Here is an 18,052-nt window from a genome sequence, read left to right on the forward strand (position 1 = left end):
TGCAAAGGAAATTGCCAGGAGAGGAAGGGGGCAATAAGACACCTGCAACATGTGGAGCCATGGCAGTGGGGTTTCCGAGAGTGTGGGGGGGGGCACTCCGTGTCCTTATGTCCCTCCAGCCCTCTGTCCCTTGCGGTTTTCACTGCCTGGCACAATGCACAAGTTTACCCCCCCCCAAACTGGATCCTATTAAATAATTCAATGGTAGCGGTGCAATTTTGGTTGGAACCAGCACGGATTCCCAAGTCGTGACTGCAAAAAGTGAGTAATGCGCGCTGGCTGCGTCATGGCTCTAGTCACACTTCATTCCGAACTGAGAAGGAATCGTGACTTCGCCTGGAGACGTCCCCTACATGGAGTTGGGGGGGTGCAAACCAGGGGTGAACGGGGGTGGGGGGAAGACCTATCCAATGAAAACCTCTGCCAGGGGGTGTTGCATTTGAACTCCACTGCGCGCAGTGCTGCTGTCCCCTCTCTGCCCGTTGCACACCCGCCCCTCTCCGGGCCAGCGCTCTCTCTGCCGCGCTGGCTTGCCTCTCCAGCTCCCCAACGAGTCCTCAACAAGTTGGAGGGAGGCAGGAGCGCACGGGTTAAACTCGGGAAGCTGCAATTACCAAGATCGTGACCCTCCCACACAGTACAGTAACTTATATACTTACCTGGAAGAGCCCGCTTTGCTGCTGGGCAAACACCCATGGGGGTTGGGGAGGGGCAGGAGGGGAGCGGGCTGGCCAGAGAGGGCTGCTTCCAGACCGCTGCAGAGCACACCGAACCAATGCACTCCCAAGACCCCCCGGACTCAGGTAAGGAGAAAGAATTTGCAGCGCTGGCCGCCTGGTGGTCGGTAGGCTCAACGGTCGGCCGAGCAGAACTTTTTTCCCCAATTGCCCGGCGCTAGAGACAAGCGCAGACTGTGTAGCCCCCTCTGGCGCGGCGTTGAGACGCAGGGAGGGTGTGTGCTTGCGTCTTTCCGTAACCGAGCCAAGCGGAGGGGGATGCAGTGGGAGGGTGGGTGGGTCACAGAGCTGTAGGAGGGTGATGAATGGGCGGAGGGGGTGGGCCGACAGGAACTTGGGAGACTAAGGCTCCAGGTCCAGAAATGCATTCTGTGGGTATGATAAGCCAAGGGCATGTGTGTGTGTGTGTGTGTGTGTGTGTGTGTGTGTGTGTGTGTGTACGCGCGCGCGCGCGCGTACCTGCCTGCAGGTCCATTCTGGGATGGCAAAAAAAAAAAAAAAAAAGTGAAAAAGCCAAAACAAAACCCAACTTTTGCCCCCAAGTTCTTGTGATGTTTGTAGTAACCACCCTGACTTAAGTTTTTTTTCACCCCCTACTGGAAGGGAGATAGGCGTTTGTTTAATCACACCCTTTGGCATCCCTGGGGCTAGGCAAGAGGGCACTGGGACTTGGGTGGCCCTGCACATAAAGAAGAGGGCATTCCCCTTAAGTTAGGCTAGATGGAATGGGGGAGGGACTTAAAGGGCAGGGAGGAGGGGGGAGAGGAGAGACTTTGACCCCTCCTTCCTGTCTAGCTCTCTATTCCCCTCCCTCCTGCAGATGCTGGAATCTCCTGTCACTGTGACAGTCAATGCCCAGCTCACCCTTTCTTGTTCCCCCAATATTTTGCAGAGGGGGGGGGCAACAAGGAAGGGCACCTGAGGCAAATGGGCCATTAGACACCATGATCTGGACTGGTTGGGGGCTCTGGCGGAGGGAGAAACTTCACCCTTCTTAGTGAACATACAGAACTCGGGGGGGGGGGGCAGAGTGGGGTAGGGGGACTCGAAAAGGTCTAATTTTCTAGAAATAGGCCAACTAGAGTGGGATTTGAGCTTGTTTTATGTTGATCTTTGCCAGTCATTTTCCGTCTGGTTCTTCTGGCTTAGGTCCCGATGGAAGAGGTCGCTCTCTTGAATCCCTCTTTCCCAATATACACTGCCACCCCCTCACCTGGGCTAGAATGGGAGGGAGTCATGGACAGCTTTTGGAACAACAATATTTTAATGTGTTCTAGTCTAGGTTTTGTTGAATAATTAGAAATGGAAATATTTTTCTCCCTCCCCCTTCTGGAAAAAAAAAAAAGAAAAGGGAGCTCTCTTCTGATTGGTGGGTGACGATTTTAGTCCACACCAATGAGCTGGCGGCCTTGTCTGTATTTATTTAGTGCTCTGGGGGAGTTTTTCTCTTTACGCAGCGCCTGTAGTCACGGCTGGAACCTCTGCTGGGGGACTAGGGAGGATAGGAGGGGATTCGGGGGAAATCTGGATCGTACCTGTTCAGAGATCCACGACCTTGCAGTCAGGGCTGTCAGAACCCTGATGAGGGAATTGGGTGATAGACTAGATAGGGTCGGAGGCTTGGAGTGCTAGGGCGAGAGGGGTGGAGGCAGGGCTCTGGGATCCCGGGTCCCCCTTCGAGCTACCCTTATCGCTCTCCACTACCTCTTCGAGGTTGTTCCAGGCAGAGTCGGGGGATCTGGAGATAGAGATAGAGAGAGGGATGGGTCTGGGGACGCGAGGAGGGGAGAGCGGCGCGCAGGGTGGGGAGGCTGAGCCGCGGTGGAGCGCGCCGGGGAGATCCAGTCTCCTCGGCTTCGGGGTTCGGAGACATGCTGGGCTAAAGGCGGCGGCGGCGGCGGCGGCGGTGGCGGCGGACCGAAGAAGCGGGTAGATTGCCCTTCGCGAATCTTTTTGCGGTCTGGGCTTGCTGTACATAACTCAATAGCCGGAAGCCCTTACCCCAAAAAGCATTCGCGGAGGGCGCGCTCGGCGACGTGACTGCAGCTACCAGCGACCGCCGAAGCCAGCACCTTCCCGAAGCCGCTCCATCCGAGACTTCCCCAGTCTTTCTCCCCGTTTTCCACGGAAGAATCAGCTCTTTCCTCCCCGTCCTTTCCGCGCTCCGCGAGGCTTTGGTCACTCGCTTTCCCGCGACATGTCCCCCGCCCCCAACTTTTTAGTCGACTTTGTACCACAGGGGGAATTGGAGCGGGTGGCGTGCGTGTGTTTTCGAAGAAGTGAGAAGAAGCTAAAATGTAATAAAAGTTTACAGAAGTTGTGTCGTTCCCCCACACCCCACACCCCACACCCCAAATATCCCCACTCACAATAAAGGGTGGGGGCATGGCTATAGGGCCAAGTCAGTACCTAGAATATGAATCAGTTTAGGAAATTTTACGGTCATTTTTTTTTTGACCCTAAGGATTGGGATCTAATATGGGGGAGGGGAAGCCCCTGAGGGAGGGGCGGTAGGCCCTAACCACCCCTGGTTAGGATGAGCGGAATCTGGAGGAGGTGAGATGAACCTCCGTGAATCCGGTAGCTCCGAAAAAGAGGGAAAAACACCCAGGCACCGCCCGCTCCCCGGAGCCTTCTTCCTGAACCTGCTTCCAACCTAATTTCAGGCGTGTTGCAGGCTCCAGTACCCACCCATCTCCTCTTTTTCAAAACTAAGTAGCGCAGGAGAGGATGAAACAGGCGGAAACTAGGGAAAACCCCGCGGGGAAGGAGCTTCTGCGAGCTGCAGTTGTTTAGCAGTGGCAGAGGCAGCAGCCCTATGCTGGCCACTCGAGGCTCCTAGACCTGGGAAGGGAGGCAAGCTGCAAAGGGGAGAGCCCGTGGGTCCCCCTCCTCCCCCTCCACTCCTTGCAGTCGTGACCACTTCGGTTACAAGTGGCACAAATCAGGCCTTCAACACGTTTTGTGCCCCGTGCCCTTCGCTAGCTAAGAACACTGCCAGACGCCCTTGCCCTTAGGGACTGGGCCAGAAGGACACACAGACACACGCAAATGTCCATGAGGGTGAAAAGTAGCTAGAGGATGTATCTAGGGATGTGATAGCCCAACACCCCGGGGCTGCAAAGCTTCCCATTTTCGGGGAGGGCCTGAATTTCCCCCCACATCCCAACCTTTCGGCTTTCAACAAACACTCTGACTCATTTTGGGGGTCCCATAGTTAACCACCTAAGCTCTACTCGCTCTACCCCGTCCTGAAAGAAAAGAAAGGCTAGCAGATGCTGAGAATGCTGGACAGAGGCAGCCGGTGCTAGCTCAGTACGTAAGAAGGCACAGAATGCGAGAACTCCAGACTCCACAGCTAAATCAGGGTCCTCCTCCCCAGATAAAGGATGTTTTTTTCTTCCGAATGTATTTTCTGAAAGAGTAAAAGGGTCTCAAAGATTTGAACACGCGATGGAGAGGGAGCAAAAGCTGTGGGGGGATTTTCTTCCTGCCTCTCACCTGGGGCCGTCTGTGGAGCGATAGCTCTGCAGAGGGAGAGGCAGAAAAGCCACGTTAGATTAAAAATAGCTTCGCACTGTGTCCCTTCACCTACTCTTCTGTCTTTTGCTTACTGTATCCCACCTCCTTTCCCTAGTCAGGAAGCCCTTCCCTCTCTAAATGCCCGACCATTCACCAGATTTGAGATCGAGGTGACCTTAGAGACAATAACTCGAGTAACCTGAACACAGGCTCCTTGGAGTTCCTGAGCCCCCAGACCCCTCATCTCTCCCACCCAGGCTAGACTTGGGACCGGAGTTCCAGGGCCCTAAAGCACCCTGCCGAAGGCATCGTGCAGCTTGCGAGTCCTCACCTCGCCTCAGCCAGACAACTGTTGCTGTCTCAAAGCTGCCACCGCTGCCGCTGCTATTGCTGCTGTTGCTGCCAGGCAGCTCCAGACTAGAGCGGAGGCTGCTCACTTTGGGTCCTACTAGGGGGGTCTGTGAAGAAGGGTCTCTCATTCTGAGGAGGGCGGGTGAAAAGATTAGTCTCCTTTTCTCCTCAAAAAGTGAAAAGCTGTGGCTTCTTTTGCATTTTTCTCCTCCTGTGTTGGGTGACAACATCAGCTCAGGGACAGTGGAAGCCTGTTTTCTCCTCTGAAACCAGGGTGCCATTTTTGAGGGAGGAAGCAAAGGGTGGAGGGGTAATCACTTTAGTTATTAAACTTCTAATGCATAACCCCTTACCCAGTGAATCAGGGGCTTGATGGAAACTTCTAGACACTTGCATCTGATGCCAAGCCTGAAGGGCCTGTGTAAGCTGGCAGCCTCTAACCCGGTCTGTTTTTCAGTGGGATCGAGGCGGGATGTCATGTGTGACATAGTTAGAAAGCTGCAGTGAAGACCTAGTCCCCCAAGCCAAATACTGAATGTAGCTCTTGCCTGTCTTAAAAATCAAGACCACCATTGTCTGGGAGGGGGACAGTAAGATGGGGCACAGGAACCACAGAGCTCCCTTTAGGTCCCCTGTGTTCAATGAGCAGAGACAGGGACCCAAGCAGGGCTTAGCTGTCCCATTTGGGGCCCACTTTACCTGCTGTGATCTTCACTGTTCCTCTTCTCACCCCACCCTATCTATTTCAAAAGTATACACCACACACCTTGTACTGTTCCCTTTGCTCTTTTACTGAGGATGCATGTCTGGTTTGCCTGTCTCGGGCTAGAGACAAAGACAGGGCCTGGTTTCAAGCATACTTCCTGAAGTGTCATATTATCTCCGGCCTTCTCAGTGACAAGACACTTGTGGTTGTCTCTGAAAAGGTCTCCTCATGCACCAGTAGCACCCCGTGCCTTGGCAGCTCTTGACCCTGATACACTGCTCTACCCCTTCCCTTTCTAGCAGCCTCTGATGCCTTGAGCCTTGACTGCCTGCAGTGTACCCCACTGAGCAATCTCACACCTTCTTCCTGGGCAACTGAGTAATCTTGCCCATCTTGTTATCTTTTAGGTGGTCAAGTCTGTCCTGATACTGAATGGTACAGTGAGGAGTGGCCACCCAAGGGAGGCAGTCTCAGAGGTCACAGGAGCTGATAAGCTGGGATGAAAGATCACAGGAGTTCCAGGTGAGCAAAGAGATGCTAGCCGGTGCATGCTCTTGACTGGGAAACCTCAAGGCTTCCCATACTTCTTACCTGGTGAGGAGAAAGCAGCAACTTGTGTGTGTTGGGGGGGGGGCAGCATTTGGAAACAGTCCTTCAAGAGACACATCTATCAGAGATGTTAAATACAAATAAAGTACCAAGGAGGCACACCTACTGTGGTCTTGTGCCAGAGGCAAGATTTGGGTATGTTTGGAAGTTCCCACAATCCCCAGTTCTGAAGGAGAGTGGCTTTACTCAATGAGGCCTACAATTCTATCTTGCCTGCTGCCATTTCTTACGCTGTTTCTGGTCACCTAAGGGAAGGAGAAGTTATCATTTGCTGTGGTCAGTTTCTTCAAAGACACCAATATGCTAAGTGACATCTCACCAGAGCTCAGCTAAGGATGGGTAGAACTTTTAGGCTAATGATTTTTTTTTTTTTTTTTTTGGTGCTAGGAAGGGAGAAAGCAAGCTTACTTTTGCTGTTGACCAGAAAACCCCCTTGCTTCTGAGCTTTTGCTTAGCTAGCTCCAGGCTTCAGAGTTGTAAAGTCATCTTACTGGAGGATTCAGTTCTAAGCATGAAAGAGACTGGTAGTGGGGGTGGGGGTGTTCTCAAGGAGGGAAAATGGACCTACCAAGCCTGGAAGTGTCCTTGGGTGTCACATGAACCCAACTAGGAAGCTTTAAATCTTAGAGGAAGACAGAAAGAACAGAGGCACATTACATTGAAGAAAACCTGCAGCTTGTTAAACCACAGACTTATATGCTAGATTAATTCAATGTTGGTTAGAGGGATTTGTTAATTTTTATAATCTGAGAGCAGAACTCAAATAAAAAGCAGTTTGACTCGAATCATCTATAAAGCCTACCAGGTAGAGTGAGAGTAGAGCCCTCGGATTGCTGGCTAGGCCTAACTTCTTTGAATCCCCCCCACCCTTTTAAAGATAAGGATCAGAGGTTTCTGGAATCTACCATTGGGAAATAGGTTATGTTAATTCTAAGACATTAAGTTCAGACCACCTTCCCCCTTAACTGATATCCCAGCTGCCCTGTGAAGACAGCTTAGAACACAATGCTAGGAAGAGACGATTTTTGTGCCTGTGGGTTAATGTTTTAATGATGTTGGAAGAACCCATTGATGGGTTAAACTTCAAACTTATAGTAGGTGGTATGTAAAAGTTGAAAGGTCTCATATAAGGTAAACGTACTCACCGTCTCTCCATAAGTCAGGGAACAAGCGATGTATGTAATTTCTACTCAGGGCACACAGCTAGGGCTCTAACCCACTGGGTTCATTTATAAGTTACTAGATGTTGCCTGTCATTGCCAAGCCATAGAGCTTATTTACAAAAACAGTGCAGGATTTCATAACAGACTTCCCTTCCCAAAATGGCTTGTATTTAGAATGTAGGGTTTCAAGTGTTTATAGCAAGTCTCTTTAGCTTGGACCATCCTGGGGCCAGTGACAGAAGGTTAGGCACTGCCTCCTCCCTTCCCTGAGACACTCATCATTCTACTCTGAGGTTCTGAGCAAGTCTCAGCACAAGAAAGTTGCTGTGTCATAGAAGCTCAGCATTGGTCATTTTCAAAGCCTCTGCCAGCAGAAAGGAATGTGATGAGGCAGACGCCCCTCTTCCCCATTTCCTCCTCTCTCAGGGAGCAGAGTACCTTGGCTAGCAATTCTTGCCTGGTGGCTACATTATGGTCTGGTAACGAGGCATTGAGGGCCCAGTGGAAATCTCCTGGGAGCCTTCTCACCAACAGGAGAGCTGTGGGCTTCTTCTCCCTCTGGTCTGTATTTTCTTATGCTTTTCCTCTTTCTTTTTGACATTTACTTATTTTATACATATGTGTGCAGGCAAACACACAGTGTGCATAAGTCCCCGGACACCATGTGGGTTTCAGGGCTCACTCTCAGCTCTGTCACCTGCTGAGCCAGCTCACAGACCTTCTTTCTTATCTGTTTTTCTTCTTTCTCTCCCTCCTTCTTCTTTCTTCAGTTAATTCTGAAGACTACCTGCTAGTTGGATCACTATTAGCCATGGTCAGTTTGAAACTTTACTTTTAGCCTTTCTCTCAGATCTGATTTCACTGCCTGCCTCATGCATTTTTACCAATAACAGCCATTGTGAGGCCGCCACGTTAACTGTGTGCTCAGAATGTGGGACCAGCAGCCATGACGGCTGGGCTATCTCAGGTCTGTTGCTATAGTGGCCGCTTCCACGGCTCTCCTTCCATTTGTTTGCCTCAGGTACACTTAATGACAGCTTCTCACTAGGAAATAAGATTTATTTCTGTGCTCAAAAAGAGATGGGGGCGGGGAATAAAAGATGAAAAAAAAAAGCTTTGTGAACATGTAAGACTACGAGAGCTCTTACAGGCCATGTGTACCCCTTTCAGGCCTCAGTTTCTTTATCTGCAAATGAGATCCTTTGGAGCTCAAATCCTTCCTGTCCATACACTGATTTCAGTTATGTTGAACCTGTAGTTAACAAGGATTTACTTACCCTACAGTGTGTGTTGAGTCTTCAGTTAGTAAGTAAATTATTCTTCCTTTAATAATCTGATGGGCGCAATAGACTTTGCTTCTCTGAAAAGAAAATCATAAACATTTTATAAATGTTTCAGGGATTTCAATATGCCTTTGGCCTCCATGGGCCCCCCATGTTGGTATGGTCTTCTTGGGCTTTATTTTGTGGTATTAAATTTGAGTTTAGGGTACTCATGTAAAATCAAATCTTGATTTTAGCTCCTTCAGATGCACTGTTGCCTGCCCACACCCCTGTGTGATGTCTGGCCCTTTCTTTTTGGAGAACAAGTATTTGGAACTTAGCAGTGCATGTGCTTAGAGCAAATACAGCCAGTAACTGAAAAGCAAAGTAGATATAAGCTAATGAGAAATATCATCGTCCAAACCAGCCTCACCCTGAGAATCTTAAAGAGATAATCCATCTTTTAGGCAATGTTCTTGACAGAGTTTGAGGGTTGGTGAAGAGAAGTTTGTATGAATCTGTGCTACAGCCTTAGCGCTGGCAGCAAAGACAGATTTCCTTGAGTGCTTTCGACCACCAGGTAAAGTCCCAGCTAGCCAGAGCTTCTCAAGAGCTCTTTGAAAGGAGAGAGCAGGCCTGTGGGGTTGGTGCGCTGACAGCTTCCAGATAACCCAGCAAAGGACTTACAGCAGGCAGTCCTGTTGGTATCGCAAAGAAGAAAATAGATGATATTAGGATGGCGGTTGTTGGCTCGGTTGTTTGTCGTGCTGAGGATGGAACTCTGGCCCTTTTGTGTGGTAGTTGAGGGCTTTACCACTAAGCTACACCCCAGCTTGAAAATAGGCATGTTAACAGCTCAGCTTAACACGGAAATGTCAGCACGCAAAGATTTCAGCCTAGTTCTGGTCTTTAAAAGATATTTTTTTCCATCCCTGTCTTTAGTGCCTTCAGAATTCTGCCTTTGTGTGAGGAAGGTCAGGGGTCATTGGCTCACACTGGTATTGATCAGATGTTGACGACTCTGTGCTTGGGAGGGAGGAGGAAGGAGATGTTCTCATTTGATGTTAAACCTTGAATAGCCAGTGGGAGTCACTGCTGGGAGGTGACCCTGGGTGTGAAATGGTCCATCTTTGAAAAGGCCAGATGAGGGTCATAAAAGCTTTTTGTCAGATGACCAGGGGTTAGGGTGAAGTCTATGAATTTTTACTTAAGCAAGAAAGCAATAGGTTGGAGTTAAACTGTAAGAATTCATGGGAAGGCAAGCTGTTTGCGTTCACTTCCTCAGTTTCTTCATCTGGAAAATGGGGATTATAATAACACCTGCTATCACATTCAGGCGAGAATTAAATGAGATTATGCATATAAAGTGATTTCTATGCAGTGCTCAGTACAAGGCAGCTATTTCTATTCACTATTACTATGGTTGTTCCCCCCCCCACACACACACACACACTCCCAATTGTCACATATAGCAATGTCACAAAGGCTTAGCCCATAGACTCAGAAGCCATGGGACCAGAGCTATTCCCAGAGTGATAGAAAAAAAATAATCTTTTTTAGAAGCATCTGTCCATTTGATTCCCAGCCTGCCAGTGTGCGGGATTATCCAGGCCAGGAGCAAGTCAGAGGGCTTGTAGCAGGAGAGTCTGCTTTATGTGCCCCCACGTTCTCGGCAGCAGCTCTCCTGTCCCATCTCTCCCTTCAACGCTGCTGCAACTCCCTGTTATTGTTTCTTAATAACTGAATTTAATCACAATTGTCTTTGCAAGCCCATCTTCCACCTTAAAAAACAACAACAACAACAAAACAACAACAAAAGACCCTTTGATCAGGAGAGGTCAGTCTGCCTAAGGTTCTTGCTCTTCACACTTTACTCACAGCTGGATGCTAGTGTTAACCATTCAGGGGTTGGGCAATCTACACCAAGGACTAAGAGAAGCTCTGCTTTTTTCAGTGGTGTCTTCTCCTTCTGAGCATGGTTTGTCTCATTTGTTTCCTTCTTCTCAACTCACTTTCCGGAGGTTCAGAAATCTCTGTGTCTTCTGCGATCTTTTCATTCTCCCCACAAATCTTTGCTTTCTTCACGTTCATCCACATATACCGTGTCCTCCTTGCTTTTTTAAACGTTGGCTGTTAAGAATTAGTAGTGATTACAGGGAGAATAGAATGTAGCATCTACATTTTCTGGCTAATGCTAGATAACTAAGAGTCAAGGCTAGCCGGGCATGGAGGTTCCATGGAGGTTCACGCCTTTAATCCCAGCACTCGGGAGGCAGAGGCAGGAGGATTTCTGAGTTCAAGGCCAGCCTGGTCTACAAAGTGAGTTCCAGGACAGCCAGGGCTACTCAGAGAAACCCTGTCTCGAAAAACAAAAACAAACCAAAAACAACAACAACAAAAAGTCAAGGCTATCACTTGTACCCCAAACCTGCAGAGTATGGCTAAGACATTCCAAACACAGGAAAGGGATATGTGTGTGTGTGGGGGGGGTTGGGGGGGTTGGGGCCTTGAGGATTTTTTCCTTCTTCATTTTAGTTTGCATACACATTGACATCTTCTCCATAGATTTGCCATATTCTCACTTTCTTACATTTAAAACCAGAGCCCACTCCCCTCCACTGCTTCTATCCATCCATTTTCTTTCTATACATCATAAAGAGACACCCAGAGACATGTCAAGAACACCCTAAGGAGTGGTCCTGTTTTCTCTTTGCATCTTCTGGAGGAGGAGGCAGTAGCTGGAGGAGACAGGGAAGTCTCGTGGTCAAGAGTTGAGCTTTGAAGACTGACATTAGATTTTCTACTAAATACTGCCCTGATCCACTACATGGCTTGAACTAGTTGCATCTCTGATTTAATGTCTTCACCTGTAAAACACAAATCTTGAAAGTACTTATTTCCTGAGATTGCTGGAAAGGTGAACCATCAGTAAACTTAAAGTCTGAACCTTTAGCCTGCAGTGCAGCATCAACTAGTTTATTAATATTGTTTCGCAGGATCCCTCTAGACCCTGATCTGTACAAGGGAGGTCCTGGACTGGTTGAATGAGAAATGAGCAAGCAGAAAAGTAAATTGGAAAGTCGTTAGATGTCATGAGGGAGGAGAAAACTAGACAGGGCCGAGCTTTCCGTAGTGTTGTACATTGGGCCGTAATGTACAGCATTATGCTGCCTAAATGATGGAGCATGCAGGGACTTTGTTTGGAGCATCTTGGCCTCGATGGCATAGACTCTGGTTAGTTTAATCACAATGAATTCCACACTGAATGTTTTATGTCTCACCTGTCAGATTGTCTAAGTTAACCCTGTAATCATGGTCTCCAGGGGCAGTGCATCCCTAAAATCCAGATTTGAAGATTGTTTTAAAAATAAAATAAATAAAAGCTGGAGATGGAGCTTAGTGGCAGAGTTTGCCTAGCATGTGCAAGACCTGAGTTTAATCCTCAGTCACACACACACACACACACACACACACACACACACACACAGAGAGAGAGAGAGAGACAGAGACAGAGAGAGAGAGAGAGACAGAGACAGAGACAGAGACAGAGACAGAGACAGAGACAGAGACAGAGACAGAAATAGAGACAGAGAGCTTGCTTTTTTGGCCTTAAGTGACAGAATCCAATGCCCAGCAATCTCAGCGTTTGGGCAGCTGGGGCAGTAATCTTGAATGAGAGGCTAGCCTTCGCTAAGTAGCAGGATCCTGTTTTATGTCTGCTTGTTTTGTTTTTATTTTGTTGGATTTTGGTTTGGGTTTTTGTTTTAAGAAAAAAATAATTCAGCATGTATTTCAAGGTGGAGGGAATTTTTTGTTGTTGTTGTTGTTGTTGTTGTTTGTGTTTTTTTTTTTTTTTCATTAAAGAGGTGGCGTACACCTTTAATCCCAGCGCTCGGGAGGCAGAGGCAGGCAGATTTCTGAGTTCCAGGCCAGCCTGGTCTACAAAGTAAGTTCCAGGACAGCCAGGGCTACACAGAGAAACCCTGTCTCGAAAAACCAAAAAAAAAAAAAAAAAAAGGTTCATTTCCTTTTTGACTGGAGCTAACAAGAGCAACTGGGCCAGGGATAGATAAGAAAAGCAAAACTAACAAAACAGAACAACGACAAAAAATACCTTCATAAAACAAGTAAATTCTAGGAACCAAACCAAAATCACCTGAGAAACCCTGTCACTGTCAGCTAAGGAGGGAGAGCAAGGAAAGCAGCCTCCTGTGCAGTTAAGCTGTTAGGGTCCTGCCTTCTTTGAGCACTGACATCGTATTCAATGAGGTAATGTTTAAATCAAAAAGGAGAACCATTTCCAGGCAGTAAATGACTTTATGTTTAGTTTATAAATTAAAAAAGAAAATGTATATGTAGGCAAGAGAGCACAGAAGCTATCATTTAAAATAAAACTATGAAAAGCAAAGAAAATAATTTTCTGTAGAGTTTTCTGAATTTAAATCTGCCCTGTGCTGTTTATAAAACAAAGGTTTAAGGAAGCATTTAAAAACGTCCTAGAAATGAATGCCGGACCTTGGATCTTCCTGCACGTTGAGAGCTAAAAAACCCTCCAAATTATAGATGCCTCCTCCCTTATCCCTGAGGTAGTCTGTAGGAAGGAAACCTGTCTCAGCCAGTTTTACACAAGAAATAGCTGCAGCAAGATGTGAGCAGTCGGGTAACCTGGAGCTGCCAAATAGCAAGCAAATGGTAGTCCAGGAAAAAATAAATAAACAGGCCATTGCTTTCTTAAGGATTAGCTGTCACTATGCTCTCTCTCTTTCTTTCTCTCTCTCTCTCTCTTTTTCTTTCTTTTTTTATGCTTTAAAATTCTGGGAGCAAGGGAAACATTTTTGAAAGGAAGAACCCCTGAAAAGTGAGCTGTATCACTGATTTTTATATCCAACTTAAAATCTTGTTTCACAGTAGGATGCCTCTTCGCTAATCTGAGATTTAAAAGAAAATTGTCTTTTTTTTTTTTTTTGCTTTTTCCTTCTTCTATTTTTGTTTCTTGTGTGTGTTAGTTTTCTGTATTGCCAACTTGTTCAATACTAATGATAATTTAGTGAAGGTTATTTTTCAATCAAAGCTCAAATACCTAATAAGATATTTTATTTATGGTTATAAAATATCAACTTTTCAGCTGATCCAAAGGAAACCCTGCTTTCTGCAGTTATGTGCTAATTTATTTATGGGCCTGGGTGAGGAAAATGTGCCATTTTCTGCTGTTTATATTCATTTCTTTAATTTGAAGACAATATTTCTGTTTTGGTTAAAAATTGGGGGTTAGGAATATAGATTTTGATCAAAATGTTTTTTCTAAATAAAATATTAAATTTTAGCATCATAATTCTTAATTTTATGCCTTTACTCTGAGTTTATCTGTCTTTCCTTGTTTATAGATTATAACTCTATAGGTTTCTCCCTCCTCCTCCTCCTCTTCTTCTTCTTGATGTTTGTTTTCTGCATTGCTAAGCTGTTCAATGCTAAAAATAATTTAGTAAAAGTTATATTTCAATAAAAACTCAAATGTGTAATAAAGTATTTTACTTATGGCTATGAAATATTAACTTTTCACCTGATCCAGGGATATCTAAACCATTTGTTTTGTGCATAATGCTCATACTTACAATGGCACTTAATAGTGACTGCTTCCAGCTCTGCTTTCAGAGGCTGTATTTTCTCTAAATGCAGGAAAGGTCTCATAATATGAAATTGCCAAATTCTGTCAGTTACTCAAAAAGTCATACTACAGAATTAATACATTTTAATAAACAAATTTACAGATGATTATACATTTAAAAGTTATTTTTTAGAGAACAAAATAAAAAAGTGTCAGAACTTTTGCCAAAATTTTACAAATTGTTCGTTGTTTTTACTCCTTGAATGTGTTTAACTACCTGTTGCACTTAAATATGTTTTCTGCTGTGGAAGAGAGAAAATGAAAGGAAGAGAATTAGGAGATGGAATTCATTCTAAACTGGCTGCATCTTTCTTACTGCCATGTCTGAGCACAGGTACAAGCAGGGGCACTATCTTTCTCTACCTGAGTCTTTCCCCATCTTTCTGTAGGTTGTTCATATTTCCCTACTGGGGAAATGGTGGCTTATAGAGAGGGAATCGTTATTCTTTCTCTTCAAGGGTCTAAAACATTTTTTTAAGTATTACATAATGTTGGAGACTGATATACATTTCACTGAGACTAGAATAAGGAGGCTGAGGTCTCAGAAAACTCTCCCAGGTTAAGGGGAATGTGTATCATCAGTCAGGGACTACATCAGAAAGGACAAAATACAGAGAGATGTAGGGAGCTGACTTCAACATCTTGGCCCAGTAACATGATGGAAACGCTGGAATTGTACAATCAGGATGGGTTTTCATGCCATTAATTTCATAATGACTATTTTGTTTATTCACAAATGTAAGACTATGTACATGTACTCTCTGTGTCTCTGTTTCTCTGCATCTGTCTGTCTGTCTCTCTGCCTCCTCTCTCTCTCTCTCTCTCTCTCTCTCTCTCTCTCTCTCTCTCTCTCACACACACACACACACACACACACACACACACACACACACACACACACAGATCCAAGCTCATATTTCTCATCTGGAATATGGAATTTAACATTTGTGCCCGGGGAAATTCAGTGTGAACATAGAGCTGCATGCTGGCCCAGGATGAATTAGAAGATAGAAATTCTAAATTTCCCTTAAAATCAAGGTGGAAACCTGCTACATACATAACTAAACACTAACCATATTTTTGACATGAGATAGTCTTTTGTTCAAAAGTAAGTCACCCTCAAATCTAATGTAATCCCTGGAACCCTTCTGAGTCTTTAAAAACCTTTGTTATAGTATTATAAATTTGTATCTAACAATACCAAACCAAAATATCTTTGAATAAAATTTTAATCCCCAGTCTTGAATATAAGAGAATTCAAACTATGGCCTAGGAGAAGCCCCTGTCTAGAATATTTCAGTATCAATATCTTGCTAAAAATAAATGCAATTGTCAAATTTCTCACTCTTGTAAAAAGAGAAAGAAATTGATCTTCTCTTTGGAGATCATCAGGAGAGCAGGTGGGGGGACAACTGTGTAATTGGAACCTTCAATTAATATTTACTGACGACTTTGTTATTAAACTGAGAAACTGCAGGGGTGGGGAGAATGAGAAATGCTAGGACAATTTAAAAAACTAAAACATAAAATGAAAAAGGAAAGGAAAATAATCTGACCATAAGAAGTGAAATTTAGAGGATTATTTGAGGGAGGGTTAGACATGCAGTCTATATGTCAAATGAAATTCTCCATTTGTGCTGTCTTCCTAAAGTCACATATGTGCCTAAAGACAAATACTGTGCACAAAATATTTGAACTGAATATCAAGTTTATTTTTAAAACTCACTATTGTTAAATTTGTTATCCCTTTTTGGGGGTCAGTAAATGTTCAAACTGATACTCCTTGAAAAACCTCCCTCTCTCTCTCTCTAATTTAGGGATAACTATAAAAGGAGAAAGGTCAGTGCATTCTGACTGATAATTAAAGATGTTCTGAGTCATGAAGCTAGTTAACTTTTGAAAATCTTAATAACTCTATAATCACATAATTCTTGAAAAAGTAGTAATGATTTTTAATATCCTGAATTTTAAAAATTGCATCTTTAGGAAAGGTTTGTCTCTCAGGAAAAAAAATGCTAGCAATTTCTACCAAAAATATCTAAGAAGTCAATGCAGTCAATGCTAGAAAAATATGTATTTGGTTTTAGAAGAGGTATTTAATAGAATAAAAAACTCTTTAAATGATAATACATATTTCTTGAGAAAATAGAGTCTTAAACATAGTGTGTTGAAATTTTCGAGCAAAAACAATTAACTATTTTGGTTTTCTTTTTCTTTTTTGTTGTTTTTGTTTGTTTGCTTGCTTGATTGCTTTTGTTTTTGTTTTTTGAGACCTGGGTTCTCTGTGTAGCCCTGGCTGTCCTGAAACTCAATCTGTAGACCAGGCTGGCCTAGAACTCACAGAGATCGGCCTGCCTCTGCCTCCAGAGTGCTGGAATCAAAGGCTCTTTTTCTTTTTAATTGTACTAATGTAATAGCATTGAACTCAGAACTTGCCGTTGTAAGATCTGGTTAGTTTGTTGGCCTATTAAGAGCTAGCACTGCCTATATCTAGCTAAGTGGTTCTCACTGTCAAAAAACAAAACAAAACAAAACAAAAAACCCAACCAAACAACAACAGCAAAAAACAAAACAAAAAACAAAAACCCTAACCCCCTAACCTCTGCTTTTTCTGTGTTTGCATTAAAAATGAGGGTTCGCCCTGTGGAATTCACAGGTCATTTGCTTTTCTTCTTTCCAAATGCTTCCTTTTTCTTCAGAATTCCATAACCATTTTGTTCCCTATACTGCCCAAAATATCTGATCAGAATAGAATTTTTCCTTCCTTTTTTTCTTATTTAAGAAATCTTTTCTTTGTCCAAGGCAGGTATCTCTTACTTCGAGCTAACTAACAGTCCTTCTGGAGCCAGGGCTGTTTTATGGGGTTACTCCAGCAGTTCTAATTTGTTGCCACTGCGATATGGCTTTGGCTGAGGTGGCCTTGGTGGACTCCCAGAGCTCAACCAGCATCTGGTGTAAATGAATGTGAATCTGAGCCTGACCTTCACTGTGTAGACCCCTGAGTTTCTTTTCAGTTCCCTAATCCAGCAGGGTTCAGCACTGTGAGGTTCGTGGAGGTCTGAAGTGGGATCTACCAGCATTGAGCTGAAGGTTCGTGCCTATTTATGAAGACCACTAATGTGGACTTTATGAGACAAAACATAGTGTGCCTGAATAGATGCTGCACACATGTGTCTAAGAGAAAGTCTAATTGATAGTTTTGGAAAAAAATAGAGGAATTTAGATCAACTGGCTAGTGGCATGCTTTCATTGATTGTCTAACCAAAAGCTGCTGTCACATGCTTCCTCTTGCTGCATCCGTCCAGGCAGCCCTGTTCATGCCATCACTCATTTTTATCCGACAGGATGGCCTTCAGGATGATGTCAGAGGTTCATGTAGACAACTTCCTTCTTGACGTTGACTGTTGGATTCTCAGGGCCTGTGGATTTTTCAAGTGATTTTTCAACCATAAGATGAATGTATTTAAAATTAATCTTCATTAGTTCCTCATTAACATCGACAGAAAAGAAAATGTAATTCCAAGTTTGGAGTAACCAAGAGATGCTTGCTACTGTGTAGGTATTCATTTGAATAAATGAAAAACAATTTTTAATAATGGACTCTCATAAATTGGCAGCTTCCTAGCTTCCTCCCCTTTCTCCATTAAGAAGAGACCCATAGAACATTAGCACACACACAAACAAGCCAGGACAGGAAGAAAAAGGCCCCACTGCCTTCGTTATGCAGTCCTCAAGTTCGTCTGAAGAGTGAATCAATGCTTTGCTCATTTTGCGCATGCTCATTCATCATAAACTATCAAGAACTTTCTAGAAATGATAGAGGCCCTCAAAGCCATCTAGTCTATAGTCCTTCTTTTATACTAGGGAAAAACTGAGGGAGTGTGAGAGGCTCATCTCGCCTCATGTCCACAGAAAATCAAGGAGTTTATATCTAGTCTGTGATAAGAGCTTTCTGGTTTAGAGAGAGCCAACCCTAAGCAAGCTGGAGGTGGGATGTGTTGAGCTCTTGGATGGAGCCAACAGGGACAAGTAGCAAT

General features: G+C 44.8%; 1 long non-coding RNA gene across 1 annotated transcript in view; it reads left to right on the forward strand.

The window, feature by feature from the left end:
* Positions 1–496: 496 nt before the first annotated feature.
* LOC147005863 (uncharacterized) overlaps positions 497–18,052 on the forward strand; it is an 82,646-nt gene continuing 65,090 nt past the window's right edge. The window contains exons 1-2 of the long non-coding RNA XR_015046507.1: positions 497–803; positions 5,724–5,838. This is a non-coding gene — a long non-coding RNA (uncharacterized LOC147005863). The remainder of the gene's footprint in view (positions 804–5,723; positions 5,839–18,052) is intronic.

The sequence above is a fragment of the Mus caroli genome, unplaced genomic scaffold (assembly GCF_978045245.1).
Source record: "Mus caroli unplaced genomic scaffold, Mus_caroli_1 scaffold_2, whole genome shotgun sequence".
Lineage (NCBI taxonomy): Eukaryota > Metazoa > Chordata > Mammalia > Rodentia > Muridae > Mus > Mus caroli.